Below are 19,675 nucleotides of genomic sequence, written 5' to 3' on the forward strand. Positions count from 1 at the left end.
CCTTGTCTCATGCTGTGAAGACTTTGGGGAAACATTGTATTTGCACAACCCTGGAGCAAGGAAGTTTGCATAAATGAACAGTACACGAGCAAGGTGATGAAAAGGAGTCTGATCTCAGCTCTCCACCCCCTAATGTATGCCAGCTCTGCTCTCAACAAATAGCAGACTTCCCAAAGAGCAAACGTTAAGGATTATTAAACCTTCATTTCTTAATTTCCATTTTGATTCAAAAATCACAGGAGGCTATGATCTTACTTTATGATTCCTTTTTTCCCATGCAGCTGGAATGGGGAATCTGACATTTATTAGCTGGTAAAAGTAGGGTTTTTCTTTATGGCATTAAATATTCTTTTTCATGATGGTGTTTTACTTTACAAATGGCAAATAGATTATGATGTGACCTGCGTAGAAATGTTTTCAAAGCAGGTTTGAGAATTCTGAAAAATTCTCCTTATTATGTAATGAGTTGAAATCCCACTATCTTATTTGACACACTCTGCTGGCATCACCCATCATATTGGCAAGAGAAAGTTAACTGAACGTGGGAAAAAACTTGGTGATTCTACTTCATATTTAGCAAAGTTGTTTTTCTAATGAATTCTAAGAACATACCAAAGATCCATGGCTATAAAACTTTTCCATATTTCTTTGCAATCAGGTGTTCATTTATGAAATACCTACTAAACATCCATGTCGTACTAATCATCAGTCCAAACTCTATGAGGAATACTAAAACATGAAATATCCTTAGACCAGGTGACAGCAGGGTCCTAACTTAGTTTCTTGCCCAGTATGTGTTCAGATATCAGGCTTTTTGTGTAGGTCCAACTGATGGTATTAGCATATATTTTTTAAAAAATACAGTTTCTACACTCACAGAGTTTACAGTCTAGGAGAGAAGGTAAATGTTAAATAAAAAATTACAAGTGTGTAAATTCACAGTGAAGTAAAAGTTCTAACCTTGCTTTATAACTTAAAACCAGTTGGGGATCCCTGGGTGGCGCAGCGGTTTGGCGCCTGCCTTTGGCCCAGGGCGCGATCCTGGAGACCCGGGATCGAATCCCACATCGGGCTCCCGGTGCATGGAGCCTGCTTCTCCCTCTGCCTGTGTCTCTGCCTCTCTCTCTCTCTCTCTATGTGACTATCATAAATAAATAAAATTAAAAAAAAAAAAAAAAACCAGTTGAACTCTTGTCCCCCTCCCCGCCATCAGACAGCCAGCATCTAGTTAGAATGAGTTCTTTGCTTTTCATTTCCCCCCTCTTTGTTTCATTCTTTCTCCTACTTATCTCAACGTCCTTTACATGTACTATTTATTTCCTATGCATCCAGCATTTTGTTACAGCAGGAAATGTCAATGGAAGCAAGATACAAAGTGAGAGAACTATGTCCACTGGTGCCCCCAACACTCCCCCCAAAGCACCTGATGGTCCAAGGGCAAGCTTTCCCTTCAGAGCTCCTGCATGGTGAGTATGCCTTTTCCTTCTCCGACTGATCAGATTCCTAAGAATGCCCAGGCTCATAAATCAGAGGGTTGTCCCATGGCAAACAATTTACTGGGACTTAGGGATAGCTGGACAGTATTTCCCAGGAATGAAGGTTGGCTAAATGGCCAGAGTTTATTAAGGCTCTCTGTACGCTGCTTAAGACAGAATTCAGTCAACTGCCTCGGGTGGCTTTCACTCAATCTTAACTTCCAAGAACCACAGAGATGAAGTAAATGAGCCACAGGAATAGGGATTTCTTCCAGGCTGGAGATATTACAATCCTTCTCTGAATATAAGAGTTCGCTTAAAAGGGCAGCATTCACTATTGAGGGGATAACTCCGAAGAGGTCCTGTGGTTATAATGGTTTTATGATTATTTTGGATCTCTGCAAAGACTCCTGTGTTTGGGTAACTGATTCCATGTTGGAGAGATCACACAAACATTCCTTAACATTAGTCTGTGGCTTTGTTAGACAGAATTAAAAGAGCTCTGTGTCCATTCTAGTCCCCAGTCATACCCCAAAGCTGTCATTCAGATGACTGTGGATTCTTTCAGAATTAAACTCTGGGTCTTCTGTATTTTTTTAAACTCATTTATGTAAAAAGTTTGAGGGGAGTCTACACTATATTGGAAAAAGAAGGCATTTAAATCAGATTGCTATCCTCCAAAACCCTCTATATAAAGAAGTGATATTTGTTAGTTAAAATGCACACACACACATATATAAATACATACAATCATACACATATACAAACAAACAAAGAAATAAATTGGAAAAATACCCACCCCTTTTTTACTACTGTCAATTGATCAGGAAATATTGCCCAAGCATCCATCCTTTATAGGTGAAGTCTATCTTGTATGTTGAAAATAAAAGCTTTTTAAGTCAGGTCACAGTCTTCTAAAAGCCTTTGGATGAAGAGAGGAGATCTGTTAATTAAAATACCTAATACAGGGATCCCTGGGTGGTGCAGCGGTTTAGCGCCTGCCTTTGACCCAGGGCGCGATCCTGGAGACCCGGGATCGAATCCCACGTCAGGCTCCCGGTGCATGGAGCCTGCTTCTCCCTCTGCCTGTGTTTCTGCCTCTCTCTCTCTCTCTCTGTGACTATCATAAATAAAATAAAAATATATATATAAAAAATAAAATAAAATAAAATACCTAATACATACATATGTACATACACATAACATACAAACAGGTTAGAAAAATATCAAGGATGATAAAAAGGAAAATATTCAACAAATATTTATGAAATAATAGGAGTACTAGTGCCAATATAGAGCTTTTTTGTAGTGAGGTAGACAGATAATAAGCAAGGAAATATATAATTTCAGGTAATAGAAAATTCTATAAAGAAAAAATAAAGCAGGATAGGTAAGGTAAAATTACGGAAGTAGTGTCATATATATGATGAATGTTGTCAGGAAAAAGGTGATATTTGATATTAGACCATGTGAAAATAAGTACAGGAAGTAGCCATGAATCCAGATCATTCAGTGACCTGCAGATGACAGAAAAGACAGATTTTCATTCTAAGTGGGATAGAGGAGACATTTGGAGAGCCTTGGCCCTAGGACTGACATGATCTAAGATAAGAACAAACTGCAAAGGGGTTAAGGGCTGAATCAGGAAACAAGATAGAAGGCTAATGGTGGTAAGCATGGCATGAATGATGGCTTGGACTTGAGGTGGCAATGGAGATGATAAGAAGTGAACAAATGATAAAGTCATTTTGAAGCCAGAATTAATAGAAATTGTCAAAAGATCAGAAGTGAGGTGTGAGATAAGGAAAGAGGTTAAGGGTGACACTAGGGTTTCTGGGCTGAGCAATTAGAAGAATCACTAGATGAAATAATTACAGAAAGTTTAGCTTGTTAAGAGGATGTTTTAATCTTAATGCAAAACCATATTTTTCCACTAGAATGGATAAAATTCAAGACTGACAACATCAAATATTTGGGAGGGTGTAAAGCAATTAGATTATTATGCATTGCTGATGGGAGTGTAGAATGGTATAATCACTTTGGAAATCACTCTAGTACTTTCTTATAAAGTTAAACTTACACCTACTCTGACCCAGAAATTTATTCATAGGTATATAACCAGAAGAAACAAAAACTTAAGCTTCAAAAAGATGCATATAAGAATGTTCATAGCAGCTTTCCCTATAATAGTCTTAGAATAGAAACAACCCAAATTTCCATTAATAGGAGAATAGAAACAGTATGTTATAATTATAAAATGTAGTATCATTCAGCAATTTAAAGGAATGAACCACTGCTACACATAGCAACATGGATAAATCTCCAAAACATTTTTCTGAGCAAAAGAATTTAAATACAAAATAATATATATTGGTTGGTTCCATTTAAATTAAGGTCTAGAGCAGGAAAAGCTAATTTATGATGATAACTAAAAAGAACATGTGCTTCTGGGCTTGTGAGATGGCAGGAGGTTTTTCTGAAATACAGCTTTCTGGAATGATAGAAATATTCTATATCCTGATAGGGATATGGTTTATATCAGTGAATGTATTTGTTAAAACTGGTCAAACAGTACAACTAGGTATACACTTCATTTCACTAAATGATTGTTATACCTCAACTAAAAAATGTTTACATAAAAAGAAAAAAACTTTAAATAAATAATAAAATATTAAAAAATATATACCCAATAATATATGCTACTTATGTATAAAAAAACGTAAAACTTCATATATTTCTATCAATACAAATATGTATATGTATACAATTAAAAGTAGCATTTTTACATTAAAAAGAATCTGACTTAGTAGCTTTTCCTGATAATAAGCAACAATTGCATTATCTTGTTAAAATTTTATGACAGCCTTATGAAGTGATTTGCTTTATTTTCCCCACTTTGCACATAAAGCAACTATTAGAAAGTAACATGAGTTGGCCCACAGATATATTGACCAGTTGAGTTGGAACTTGAAGCCATGTTCATAATTTCTCCAGTTTGTACCTTCAAATACTGAATTACATTTTCCTCCACAGCTAGGGCACAGGTACTCTCTAAGGAATCCTTGGTTTTCTCTAGAACCTCAAACAATCTCTCCACTTACTCCATCCTTGTTCTGTTCTGGGGCATCCAGTTTCCATCCTATCACCTTATACCTGGCTTCAACCTTCCTTCCCAGCTCCTACAGGTGGATGTTTCATTTACAATGTCTACTTGCTCTTTGATTTTATGTTTAGATATTGTCTTTTGGCTCTCATTTGGACAAACACTCTGAGGCCTTCAGGTTATTCCTGCTCCTTCAGTGCAAAATACCACGCTCCCAGAACCCTCATCTAAATCCAGATTTTCCAGTCTGGGTCTTTGGATAATTCTTCTAACCTTGTAACTAAAACCTACTCCCATCCAATGTGGAAATGTTGAACAAGACTTCTTGCTGAATTTGTTTGATGAGCCTGGACATCTACCTCCTTTCCACCAAGAAACTCTAAATTATTTTTTTGATCCATAGAATGGAGATAATTTTACTATTCACAAATAGAAAATTCAAATGTATTGGATATGAGGACAATCTTTATCTACCAGTGTTTTAAAAGTCTGACTCAAAGATTCTGAAAATTCAACTACTTTATGTCTTCCAAAATTCAAAAATGATTTCAAAAGTTAAGGCTAGATCAGGCAAGACAGCAAGAGAAATAAGTAATAGGTTAGAAAGTAAAACAAACAACCTTTCAGCAAACTATGCCTTTTAACCCAGGGAAATCCTCTGACGCCTCAGAGAACACAGGTCAATGTATCGGTCTTCCATTTTATTAAATTATTAGTATTAAAAAATAATTCTGAGCAAGCAACAAAACGTAGCACAGTGCTTTCTACAAATAAAACTTAATTTGCTATCTCAAGAGCTTCTGGCTTTTATCACCAAAGGTTGGAGTGTGATGTGTTCAGAAAGAAACTTTTTTTTATCTAGAGGAAACATGGCCAACATTAGTTCCAAATATTTTATTTCAAACATAAAGCATAAAACCAATACTAATAAACAACAGGCTCTTATGCCAACATTGGTGCATGTTTTTGTTATTGCATTATATTCTATGAGAGTTATTTTGCATAATTAAATAGAAAAAAAAAACCTTGAACTTGGAATTATAAAACCGTCACCACAAACCAACAATTCCACTTGATGTGTATTAAGTCATTAAATTTATTGTAAAAAAAAAAAATAGAAAAAACAGAGAAAAAATCTTTTCCTTGTAAATCATTAAAAATTCATGAGGGTTGAAAGCAGAGCAAACAGCCCATACATTTGCTTAGGGAACTACTGCAGAAGAAGGCACTGCAATTCAGAACTGAAAATGAGCTTTTCTTGAAATCAAAATGGCCTGTTATCAAAATGACTACCACGTGGGCTATCAGGAAGAAAGGACTTATAAATTCTGAGAATGTAAATGTTGGTCCCGCTATCCAGATAAAGAATGCTTGGGATGGGGATGGAGGATGGGCCGATCATTGTCTAAGGAGTCTCACAGTTGAACAGTTCAAAAGAATGAACTATCATGGGATTTGTGAAGGAAGGAGATCCAGAAAATACAGGCTGAGTTAGGACCTGGCTTCTGGACAAGAGTCAATCCAGTCTGCATCACATTCTCCAATAGCTGAGACAATGGTTTTGCAGCCAGTTATTTAGACATCAGAAATGATATCAGTTTATTCATTTGGAGGGTTACCACAACTCTTGTTACAATCTAGTCTGTCCAGCATTATGAATTTGCTCTAAAAAGCTTTTTCTTAAAGTGTTGTAACTGGGAGGCATTCATGAAATGGGCAGAAGTAGAGAGAAAGGGATCCAAGTTGCCAGGAACAGATACCCATTCAAACTGGCTCAGATAAAAGTATATCTCTACTGAAGGGAAAGTCAAAGTTACCCAAAGATTGGAAACTGAGTTCAGTTAGACCACTTGGGATCTATATTAGAAAGTGGAGCATAGTAGCTCCTCACTCTGCCTCTCATGGAGTCACATTGAACCTTTTGGGAGAAGAAGCTAGAAGTACCTTTCTATTTACTTACCTGTTTTCTCTGGTGCTCACCGGATATCTGGTCTGTTTTTCTTAATCTGTGCCAACTTTCCAGTTAACTGATGGCTTTCTTCCCCCTTACTAATTTGTTTGTGGTGTTAGATGCCATGGCCTAATGGTGGCCCCAACTTTACATGACCTCCCATCTCACTGACTGCCTCTTTCACTTTTGATTCTTTTTTTTTTTTTTTTTTTTTTTTAAGGGAAGTTACTGATCTAGTTCAGGTTGCATATTTATTCCTGGTCTTATCAGTAATGGTCAGAGAAATTGGTCAGCTTCCCAACCATCAGGGTGGGAACAGATTCTCTGAAAAAGGGATGAGGACACAGCAAGCAAATTGACTAGAGCATCCACAATCATACAAGCTATAAGATTAGCCCTTAAATAGGTAGGAATTGAACCTACAGAACAGGGTTGTGGATATCACTTAAATAATTGCCATAGTTCTCCAATTCTAAAATGAATATATTTTTCACATTTTAACTTTTTTTTTCAAATTGAGATGTAGATTGCAATCAATCTGTACATTTAATGCAGTATAATAGCTGCTATTAAATTGATGATGTATCATAAGTTCAAGTTTCTTCAAGAATTGAGGAAACATAGAAAGCATGATTCTACTGGCTCTTATTTTTTTCAAAAGCTAAAAATCAAATCTTTTCATATAAAATTACTATTAAGCACTGTCTCCCTAATTGTTCTGTATTTGTCTCATTTTCACTTGAAAGATGACAATCTCATCATTTCAACAGGTAATTCTCCAAGCCCATCATGTTATCCTGTCCTCTGATATTATGCCTAAATCATCTCTCTTTGGATTAACTCATTATTTCAATTAAAGTCCTTGATATACATCAAAGACGTGCCCTTATTTGTGACAGAGCCATAAAAAATGTGTTGCTTTAATTCCTTCTATAAATCATTTTCTCTACTCCATTCCCTTAATTATGTGCTGTTTTTCTCTGGAATTTTTCCAATGTCCAGGATCTTTTTTTTTAACCTAGAAGTGTTTCCAAAATTTAAGTAAGGAATGCCAATATAGTCTAACAAGACTCCCCTTCCTCTTTTGTGATGTTGCCTTACAAGCAGTTCCTTTCCCCCTGCCAGATGATTCAATGTAGAAATAATTACTCTCTAGATTCATCCAGCATGCTTACTTGTAGGGCATTTGCCCACCAGTAAAGACTAGTCATTTTGGGTTATTTTTACACAGAAAACTAATCTCTTACTTTCTTTTCCAATGGAATCCACCCCCCTTTTTTTTAAACACTTGAGTTATTTAGCCTGGGAGTTAGCAACAGTTGCTGCAAACTGGTGTCATCAGGTAGTGGAATGATATGACACAAACACCACTCCCCTCTAATGTAAGTTTTAGTTCAGGTTGTGACATGGACAATAACCCATGGCTTTAGAAAAGGAGCTAATATCACTGGTCTAGTAAATGGTTTAAAAGACCAGCGGGGGGTCAGCCCAGGTGGCTCAGCGGCTTAACACTGCCTTCAGCCCAGGGCGTGATCCCGGAGACCCAGGCTCAAGTCCCACATCAGGCTCCCTACGTGGAGCCTGCTTCTCCCTCTACCTGTGTCTCTGCCTTTCTCTGTCTCTGTGTCTCTCATAAATAAATAAATAAATAAATAAATAAATAAATAAATAAATAAATAAATAAAATCTTAAAAAAAAAGAAGAAGAAAAGCAGGGTTAGGCAATTCCTAATCATCCTTTAGCTCCAACATTATCATTTCTTAATGGCCTGGTTAATATTTTTCTGAGTGCTCATAGGCTCAAGATCACACTGAATCCTAGACCTATACCTGTAATACCACACCAACCCTGCATTCATTCCCATATTCTACATCTCTTCCTAAAGAGACTATCCAGGCTCTATCAAAGTCCCATTCCCCACCAAATATGCATCAGACTCACCTACACACATACACATTTTGCTTTGAAAGTAAAACTTTATGGAATCCAGTCCTGTTCTGGAGATCAGCTCTTTATCATTTTTTTCCCTGATGGATACACACACCAAAAAAGAAACGATGTCCTCATTTTTCACTTGATAAGAAGATTGCACACTGCCTTCCCTTCTGATAACCTAAAGAATGAACTATTTGTCTGGAATGATTCATGCTATATTCCAATAATCTGGTTATAAAGCTGGTTAATATACCATAAACTTACCTTAATAGACCATGGCCTGCCCTTTGAATTCCTTTTTTTGTGTTTTTGTTTGAGTACATCCTTCCTTCAGGCCTAACCTCCTTAAAATGCAAAAGCCATACCTGGACTGAATAGTCATTAATATGTGACCTTCTCCTGGTTTTGATGTCTATAACCCCATTTATCTGGATTCTGGGGTCATTTTAGATCACAGTTCTGCTTGCTAAATAAGAAATCATTGCCAAAAATCGAGTAGGCATGATACCAACTCTAATCTCCTAGGAGACATACTCTCTTGACCTGCTGATTCATACAGTGTGTGTTAAGCTCAAATTACACGAGAAATCCCTTGCTGCCTTTTGTCAATAGTTATTTTTGCAAGGTCCTCATTACTTTCTAATTGACCAAATTTGTTTTCTTGATTTCTCTCATTAAAGACAGTTTTAGAAGTAATTTCAATTGTGTAGCTTTTCCAAAGACTTTCTTCCTCCAGGCCTGCCCTCATTCCTAAATAGGCCTTTATTTTACCTTTGGTATCTCTCTCTCTCTCTCTCTCTCTCTCTCTCCTCTCTCTCTATTTCTCTATCTATGTCTAATGGATTTTGAAAAGTGACTAGTAGCTGGATGTGAATAACATTTATAACCCTGGGTATGACCAACATTCTATCCTCTCCCCCACCCTAAGTAGAGAATCCCTACCCCCAAGAATAATATGCATGGAATAACTTGTCTGGGTTAGCAGAAACCCAGCATCTCCATTTCTTGATTATTCTAAGATGAGGTTATGCTTGGTCTTTCTTGCCCAGTCAAAGCAGAACTCTGATGTGCCTTCCTGATTCTAGACAACTCTCCTGCTCCTGCAAAGTGCTGGTTGTTCAAGAATGAACTATACTCTGTGGGGCTTCGGGTGCTCTATCCTTGCAAGTGCAAATTTCTACTGAAGATCCAATAGGGCTTCAATGGTACACTTGGTTTGTTCCATGGTAAAACTTCCCTGGGCTCCCAAATTAGTTTATATGTTTGTATGTGTGTGTGTAGGTGTGCTTTAATTTGCTGAAAAAGCTGCTTCCCAAGCAACAATGTTGAACCCAGAAGATCTGAATCAGAGCACATTCCAATTCACTGCTGTTGAGCCCAGAAGATCCATCTCCGTTATTATTATAACAAGGGTCTAAAGTCTAGATCAGAGTATTTCAACCCTCGAAGTTATGTATTTCAGGAGTCTCAAGTCCTCTCACCAAGTGAGTCTGACAAAGCTACTCAGATTATTCCAACAGATTCAGGCAGCCTAGAATTTTTTTTTTAAAAAGGAGGAGAGGCTCAGTTCTGACTCTAATAGAAGGTCCCCAGGCTCCTATGCAAATGACTCCTCTCTTCTTTGCGCTTGCTTAGCCATAGTTTCTTTGGCCAGATACCTTGGTACACACTCTAAATGTTCTCCACAGACATTAAAGCATTTTGCTAATGGCTTCTTTCAGTGTCTCCCTCTGAGATTCTATCCACACCTGGTTGACTATTTTAACTGTCTGCTTGGCTAGCCAGCTTGGCCCAACAACCACAATGTGGGTGTGGGTGTTTTTCATTTAATAAACTGCTTTTACTGTTTTTACTGGCTTGATCAGTCAAGCAGATTAAAATAAGTTACATGTGCTTTTAAAAAAATTAAACCATTTTTGGCACTTTGATCAATGGTTTGATGAAATTTGATTTCTACTTGAGTTTGACACAAGTTAAAGCTCAAAATTTCTTTCACCTATGGGTTTCTATGCAAAACTCACTGGACTACTCAACCCAGCATTGGTTCTCACTCAGTTCATCAGTTTTCTCTTCTGTTACTTGAGCATAAAATCCAATGATCCCCAGTCACTGCTTAAGATAAAGGTGGTTGAACATAGTGGAATCCCCAGGTGTCCTTATCCTGCTTTGCTCCTCACTAGCTACATGATCTTGGGCAAATTACTTCACCTTCTTCGTGCCCTAACCCTCAACTGTGAAATAATAGCATTAATAGAACTTCCTGGGGATCCCTGGGTGGCTCAGCGGTTTTGCACTGTCTTTGGCCCAGGGCCTGATCCTGGAGTAACAGGATTGAGTCCCGCACTGGGCTCCTTGGATGGATCCTGCTTCTTCCTCTGCCTGTGTCTCTGCCTCTCTCTCTGTGTCTCTCATGAATAAATAAATAAATTATTTTTTAAAAACTTGCCTGATAGGGCTGTTATGAGGAATAAATTAGATAATGCATGAAATATCACAGTCAACAATAAACAGTAACAATGGCTAACATTTATAGAGCATTTCCTGGAATCAAACCCTAAACTAACAGCCTCTTAGATGATCATGTTTAATGGCATCTATTATTATGATTTGTTCAAGTTATTTAAATTTCACAAATATTTGGTCATTACTCAGTGATTAGGGCTTTTTTGGATATAAAGATTACCAAGATAACATCTCACAATTAGCTTATATTCAAAAGGAAGGACTAACACAAAGACATACACAAAAAACATGTTGAATGGTGAGTCCATGAGAGATCTGCAAAGTGTTATGGTGACATAAACAAGGAAAGATGACTTCCCCAGTGGTTTGGGTGTTATCAGGAGGCCTTCTTAAAGCAGGTGATATTTAAATGATGGGTTTGTTTAAACAAGCAACAGTAAAAACAAGAATAAGAAATCAGCAGTAATAATGGCAGCTAACACTTGTAGAGTGCCTCTTGCATTCTAGATGCTATGAGAAACAACTGATTTACATTATTTCATTTAATCAAACCCATGAATTAGGTATTATTAATCATTAATTCACTCCTTGGATTAGGTATTATTATCATCCCTCATATTTTTCTCAAAGCTAAGAGAAAGAAAATAATTTTCCCAAAGACATATATCCTGTAAGGTCAAGTCAGGATTTGAATCCAGAGCCTGTGGTCCTAACTACCATGAAAAGACTACTTCCAGGTACTTGGGAAGGGAGTGGCAGTAAAACTGGCAAGACCAGTTTATACAAGAAAAGGGTTGCTCAAGGGCACTGGGTAGTTACATTTAGCTGCTGGAGGGGATGAGGGAAAAGCAGGGGTAAGAGAGAAGGACAAGCACATCAGCTAAAGTCCCCCACACAGAGAGGGCCTTCAGGAAAGCTGCAAGCAGAGGAAATCGAAGTCACAGATGTACTTGAGGAAGACTAATTTGTAAACAGGATTCACTAAAGCTGAACTGACAAGACTTAGTGACTGGCTGGATTCAGGGAGATGAAGATTAAGGCAGAGTTGATGATTCCCAAATTTTCATCAGGACATAATATGGGGGAAACATGTTGATAATTAGCCTGTGTCAATCACGGTAAGATTTTCCATTTCTCTCATGCTCTTCTCAGGTTGCATAAAAACATTGGGGTCACTATCTTTTTCTCTCATTAAAGAAGGTTAAGATTCTTCCAGAGAATCTCCCTATGGAACTAGGGAAGAGGGAAAGCTTCCCAATATCTTTTCTGGAAATCCTATGTCTATGCAGTTTCCCTAACCATAAGCATAGCACACATTATGGTGACTGGATTATCCAGTTACCTTTTGCATCCTTGCTATCCTTTACCTTGAAGGTAAAATAGAAATGCATGGCACAGGGGGCCAGAATTTGGAAGTTATCCTTGTCACTTCCAATTTACATCAGTTTGGGGCAAGTCACTGATTTCTGTGCACCAAATTATCTCACTTAATCGTAACCAATCCTTGAGACAAGCATGGTTAATCCCATTTGCAGAGTAGTAGACTGAGGTTCAGAGACATTAAGCAATTTGCCAGGAGTGAAGCTTCAGTTTGAACTCACATCTATCGGGATCCCTGGGTGGCGCAGCAGTTTGTCGCCTGCCTTTGGCCTAGGGCGTGATCCTGGAGACCCGGGATCGAATCCCACGTCGGGCTCCCGGTGCATGGAGCCTGCTTCTCCCTCTGCCTATGTCTCTGCCTCTCTCTCTCTCTGTGTGTGACTATCATAAATAAATAAAAATTTAAAAAATAAATAAATAAATAAAAAGAACTCACATCTATCAAGTTCAGAAGTATGGGCTTATCACTTCAGTGAAGTCTCAAAAAAAAAAAAGGCATTAATTTCTTTGTAATAATGAAGAGTCTCTATTTTAAGTTTTCTAAGGTATTATGTGCATCTTCTCAGGTAACCTTCCAGTTCTACCTAATCTTTTAACATGGAAGTTTCCAGAGCAATTTTCCCAAACATCTTAGGTTTGCCAAAAGGGGCTCTTGCATAATTCCAACCCCTGCCCAAACTCTTAATGATGTTATTTTATACCATATGCATTGAAGTTGACCTGAGTCAGCCATTTTTCTCACTTTTGTTTTTTTGTTTTTTTTTTCCCCTCCTCTTGCCCCCTTCTTTTCAAGTCAATATTCGTTTTAAATGCAAGAAGTCAGCCTCCTTTTTTAGCTGACAAGGCTAGTTGTTCACACACCTTTCGGGTGCATAACTGACAAGTGTCCACTTATTTTTGGGGCTGACTGTAAACAATCTTTCTAGATATTCAAAGAAAAAACAGGCAGGAGAAACTAACAATTTGCTGAGCAAAGGATGTGGTGATTTTTAGAGCCAAAATGATCCCCAAATGTCCTCTGGATTAGGAAGGGTGGGATTGGCAGCCTCCAGGCATCCCAATTCCAACCCTGTGTCCTCTTTCTTGGTTGTTTTCTGCAGTGAAAATAATCTGCACATTTAGGACAGAAAGAACCCCTCTTCCAGATACAATGCTTTATCTAACCCAAATACTACTGCTGTTTCCCTCCTGGTTCATTTACTAATTCTCTCTGAGAAAAATGCATTCCCTGTGACATTTTGATTCTGAATCACTAGGGAGCTTTAAAAAATGCCAGTACATTAGCCCTACTCAAGACTAGTTAAGTTAGTGTCTGTGGAGGTAGGTCCAGGGCATTCATGCTTTGGGCAATGTGCAAGTTGAGAACTTTGTATAATATCCTTCAGTTTGGACTTGTCTGATGTTTTTCTCATGGTTGGACTGCTGTTAGGGGTTTGAAGAGGAAGACCACAGAAGCAAAGTGCCCTTCTCATGATAGGGTATTGCTGTTCTCATCACAACTTTGGGCTCTGCTATAATAGAACTATGCTAAAATGGCAGTTCTGGAGTCAGATGGTGTGACCTCATACCCTGGCCCCACTACCCACACACACATGACCTCAGGCAAGTCTATTTTTCTTTCCAAGTCTCAGATGCTTTATCTGTAGACTGGCGTAACAATCCTTATGCATTTATAGCATTTATAATCATGGCTGGCACATGACAAATGATAATCATTATTATTGTTAATTACTATTAATCATTATCTTGGACAAAGTTCTGCCATGTTTCCCTAGATATGGAGCTGAACTAGATGATATTTAAGGTACCTATAAGTTATAATCTTGGATTCTGGATGTATCTATTCAGATGGTTTGTAAATGAAAAGAAGATAGACTCATCAATGCATGCTGCTTTATAACTCCACATCCTAATTCTCTAAATACCCTTTGTAACTGAAAGCTGAATTAGCAGTTCTATCAATATAGGTGAAGTTCCTCTGTATCTCAGAAGCAGCTACAATATATAGGAAAACACTAGATATTGAATTAGAAAATGAGTCCAATTAAGGATGGAAGTTGACATTATTAGTTAAGATGGAGTCTGCTAGTTAACTTGGGTTGAAGTTGTGTTTCCGTGGTAGAGATGGTTTACCTTGACCCAGCCATGCAACCTTGAATGGACCCCATGGGGACAATTATGGTAGATGGAGGGCTGAGTGAGGGGTAAGAGTTGGGATGATGGAGATGAGCAGAGTGGGGCAGAGCAGAGTAGGGAAAAGAATCACCTTTAGCAGCCCTTGGCAATTCCATTCTAGCAGATAGAAATTGACTAGCATAGCTCCGGGGTTCTCCCTAATATGTGGTTAGCAGTTCAATTGCAGGATTAACCCTAGATTTCTCACCTGTAAAGTGAGGATAATAATTCCCAACTCCTGTAATTACTGAGCAACTTTAACAAGACCATACATTTTAAAAAGCTTTATAAATAAAAAAATGCTATTCAGATGTATTTTATTTATGAATATCTAAAATGGAAAACAGTGAGTAGTAAGTGGAGGTGGGGTTATCATGTTTATACAAAACATATACAAAGGTCAATGATGTGGTCCAATGCATGAGTGTGGCAGAAGAGAACCTTGCTTTCTACCATGTTTAGGAAATCTTGGGACCACTGGGACAAACCCTTTACTAACTCAGGAAATAGAAGATGAATAGGGGTCTAGATTCAGCAAGGCTGGTAACTAATCACAAACTTGCTTCTCTCAGATAAGAGCCTCTGTTAATTAACATTTTAAATTTTAATGTGTCAATAATTTAGGATCCAGTTGCTTGGGTTATGATTTTGTTTCTTTCTCCAATGAAGAATAATTTTGCAAGGGTAAAATCACTGGGCAGGACATTCCTGTAAAGTTCATTAGGAAGGAAAGTTGAGGTTAATTTGTCTCAGATGTCCATTGTTTTGTTGCAAAGGCTGGATTCTGATTTTTATTTTAATACTAGTGCTATATGATTCAGGGTGATGAATCTGATCCTCAAATTGCTTGAAATTGGTACTATCTCTGAAAACAGTAAAATGCAAATAAGAGGTTTCGCTGTTCAATTATTGCCCAGGTTAGTGCATTTAGATTGCACCTAAAATTAACCAGTGTAGTCATTTGGAAGGTGACAATATCAATGAGCTCTTTGTTTCATCTAGGTCGGTTAACTATAGCTCGTGAGCCAAATCCAGCCCTCTGCCTGTCTATAAATAAAAGTTTTATTGGAACAGATTTATGCCCTTTGTTTACTTGTTGTCTAAGGCTGCTTTTGCACTACAACAGCAAAGTTGAGTAATTGTGGCAAGACTGCACGACTCTCAAGCCCTAAAATATTTGCGGTCTGACCCTTTACAGAAAAAGTTTACCAACAGAAAACTTGAGATAATTTCAGGTGTTTTAAAGCAGTTTTATTTTTCGTAGTTATAGGTTTATCTTAATATATACTAGAAAAAAAGAGAAAACTGCCAAATATGTATTTTGGCATATTTTGTTGTTTTGGACAAACTAAAGAATAGAGAGAGAAAAAACTTCAAGTTAATATAAGGAAAAATACTAAATTAATAATACAATTAAAAAATTATGGTTATAGGTAAAATTCTGATATTTGAAAAACACAGACACAATAAGCACTAAAATTTTTTATTTGATTTTTATATTTCCCTGATTCTAAAAATTTGGCCTAAGAGAGATTTTTAACAAATACATTTTTAACATATACTGTACTTTAGTCTTAAAATAATTGGGGGCAGTAATTAAACAGGTAATAATAACGACTTTATACATATGAAGATGAGACATAGATGAACTCTTCATTTGTATTCACACAGTCATAAGCAAATCTCTTTTGGAGGGAAGAGACAGAATAGAGTTTTCTGGGGAAAAAAACCTTAATTCTATACTTCAGCTCATCAGAAAATGATCTTGACTTACTGGAAAGATCCATAAGGCCTGATATCAGAGAGTTCTTTAGCTCTGTCATGTGACCATGGACACAAGATTCAAACTGATCTGGCCTCACCACCTATGGTCAGATACAAAGGCTCAAATAAAAACCACAATGAGATCTCACCTCACACATGTCAGAATAGCTAAAATCAAAAACATAAGAAATAACAAGCATTGACAAGGATGTGGAGAAAAAGGTATGCTCATGCTCTGTTGGTAGAAATGCAAACTGGTGCAGGCACTGCCGAAAATAGTATGGAAGTTCCTCAAAAATTACAAATGGAATTACCACATCATCCAGTAATTCCACTACGGGTGTTTACCAAAAGAATATAAAAACACTAATTAGAAAACATATATGTACCCTTATGTTTATTGCAGCATTATTTGCAACGGCCAAAATATAGAAGCAACCCAAGCATCCATCAATACATATATGTGTGTGTGTGTATATATATATATATGTATATATAAATTATGTATAATGGAATATTACTCAGTCATAAAAAGAATGAGATCTTGCCATTTGCAACTACATGGATGGATCTAGAGAGTATAGTGCTAAACAAAATAAGCCAGTCAGAGAAAGACAAATATCTTTCAATTTTCACTCATATGTGGAATTTAGAATTTGTAGAGAACAAACTGGTGGTTTCCAGAGGGGAGGAGGGAAGGAAAATGAGTGAAATGGGTGAAGGGGACTGAGAGTACACTCATGAGGTGCCTGGGTGGCTCAGTTATATGTCTACCTTAGGCTTAGGTAGTGATCTCAGGGTCCTGGGATTGAGCCATGCATCAGACTTCCTGCTCAGGTGGGAGTCTGCTTCTCTCTCCACCCCTCCCCACTGCTTGTGCACTCTCTCTCCCTCTCTCTCTCTCAAATAAATAAACACAATCTTTAAAAAAAAGAGTATATTTATGGTGATGAGCCCTGAGTAATGTATAGAAGTGTTGAATCATTGTATTGTACACCTAAAAGTAATATAACACTGTATGTTAATTATACTGAAATTAAAAATAATAACACATTAATATTTCAATGTATACACTAGTATATATTTGTAGGGTTTGATTTTTTTAGTAATTTGGTGACCAAATAATCTTAAGAAAGAAAACTGATTTCAACAGATTTGAACCTGTTCAAATTTACTGCAGGATTTTTCAAGATCTGCATAGAAATGGAGGACACAACTTTGCTCAAACCTACCAGACCAAACAACTCTTTTCCCATGGAGTATTTTGAAAAATACCACTTTTAAGGATCTAGACAAAGGTGGTCATAATCAGAATGGACATCAATATGATTCAGAGTCTAGAATTTATTTCATTTTCATATTTTTTTGGAATTCCTCCCTTTTGGGTATATCAATTTAATGGAGACAAGTTTCATGATAGTGGCTGGTACAACTTAAAACCATGGAAGAACTTGTGTGAAAGAATATTTTGGAACTTTGGGATGCTCAGATGGCTCAGAGGTTCAGATGCCTTCCAACCAGGGCATGATCCTGGAGTCCTGGGATCGAGTCCCACGTTGGGCTCCCTGCATGGAGCCTGCTTCTCTCTCTGCCTATGTCTCTGCCTCTCTCTCTTTCTCTGTGTCTCTCATGAATAAATAAATTAAAATTTTTAAAAAAGAATCTTTTGGAACTTTGAAAAACAGTCTGTGCTAAAACTTATAGGAGGCTGATTAAAAATAAATACCAACATTCTTTAAAATGTACATTATCGGGATCCCTGGGTGGCGCAGCGGTTTGGCGCCTGCCTTTGGCCCAGGGCGCGATCCTGGAGACCCGGGATCGAATCCCACATCGGGCTCCCGGTGCATGGAGCCTGCTTCTCCCTCTGCCTTTGTTTCTGGCTCTCTCTGTCTCTCAGTCTTTCATGAATAAATAAATAAATAAAATCTTTAAAAAAAAAAAAAGATTTAAAAAAAAAAAAAAAAAAAAAAAAATAAAATGTACATTATCTTTTTGTAAGAAATTCTATTTTTACAAATTTATCCTTTGGAAAAATCAGAGATATGTGCATAAGGAATTTACTGAGAATGATTTATAATACTAAAAAATTGGAAACAATTTAAATGTTCAATAATAGAAGATTGTTAGGAGGGCTTAAATATATTGGAATATTAAGCAATAAAAATTATATTACAAAAGAGTACTTATTGACATAGTAAATTGTTCATGATATATATCTGAGAATAAAATACTATTAAATAGTATTCACAGTATCCTACTTTTATCTTTTATAAAATTATATAAATGAATATACATAAAGAACATTAAAAACACAGGAAGTATAAACAGTGGGATTATTTTGGGTGATGGAATTATAGAAGAAGCTTTCCTTCTTTGTGCTGAAATGTTTCCCAACTTCCCTGCACTGAGCTTATATAGGGGGAAAAAAGACTCAATTATAGCAGAAAATCCTATAGAAAACAGACAGCTTTCTCCTTATATAACTTTTTCCGAAAGAATTTATGACATGACACATTTTGCAAATACACTAAACCATGTATTGCTAGAAGCAGATAGGATTTTTTCCCAGGTGCAAGTTTGGTTAAGGATGATACCAGAACCCTGGAGACTTCAAGCACTCTTCTTATTTCATTCTGTTCAGAAACATGTCAATGTGAGGAATGGCTGTGCCAGCATCGCAAGAAATGACCTGTGGTTTATAATCCAGGTGAACAATTTCCCTGCAGCACATCAAAGCCTTGACTCAGCTTACCCTGTATATCTGTTCCACTTATATATAGTCAAGATCTCCATGGTCTTGTCACTTTCTTCCCCATCCCTGTTCCTTCTAACCCAATAATGCCAAAAGTAAAGTATCTGAGTCAGAGCTGATGGGGTAGGGAGTTCCTTAAACTGGAGAGTGTTCCAACCAGGACAGTTGCTTCTACATAAGGTAGTTAGCTCTTTCTTCACCTTCTTGAAAAGAATTAAACCAACATGCACAAATCTCTGTCCATGGAATATTTAAAAATTCTCCCAGTGTCACGTATTATATAAATTTGTGTTCCTGCTGCATGCCACTGTCCTAAGGTACTCTGCCATGAATTCACTGTGTGAACTTGGGTGGAAGTCTCCCAATTCTGGATCTCAATTCCCTTACCTATTTAATAAAGTGACCTTACTTACTCAACAAACATTTACTGCGTTTTCTACTCTGGGGTTAAAATCCATAAGCCAGATAGAGCCCTACTCTTCATGGAGCCTACAATTCGGTAAAATGGGCACGTTTATACATGCGTATGTCCCTTATACATATGTGGGATTTTTTCTAGCAAATCCAAAGGAATGTGGAAAGTATTTCAGAGGAGAAAGTATAGAGATTCTTCTGGATCCACAGAAGGGGTATCTAAGCCGGACTCATAAAGCTAAGGACAACTTCCTAGAGCT

The sequence above is a fragment of the Canis lupus genome, chromosome 4 (assembly GCF_003254725.2).
Source record: "Canis lupus dingo isolate Sandy chromosome 4, ASM325472v2, whole genome shotgun sequence".
Classification (NCBI taxonomy): Eukaryota; Metazoa; Chordata; class Mammalia; order Carnivora; family Canidae; genus Canis; species Canis lupus.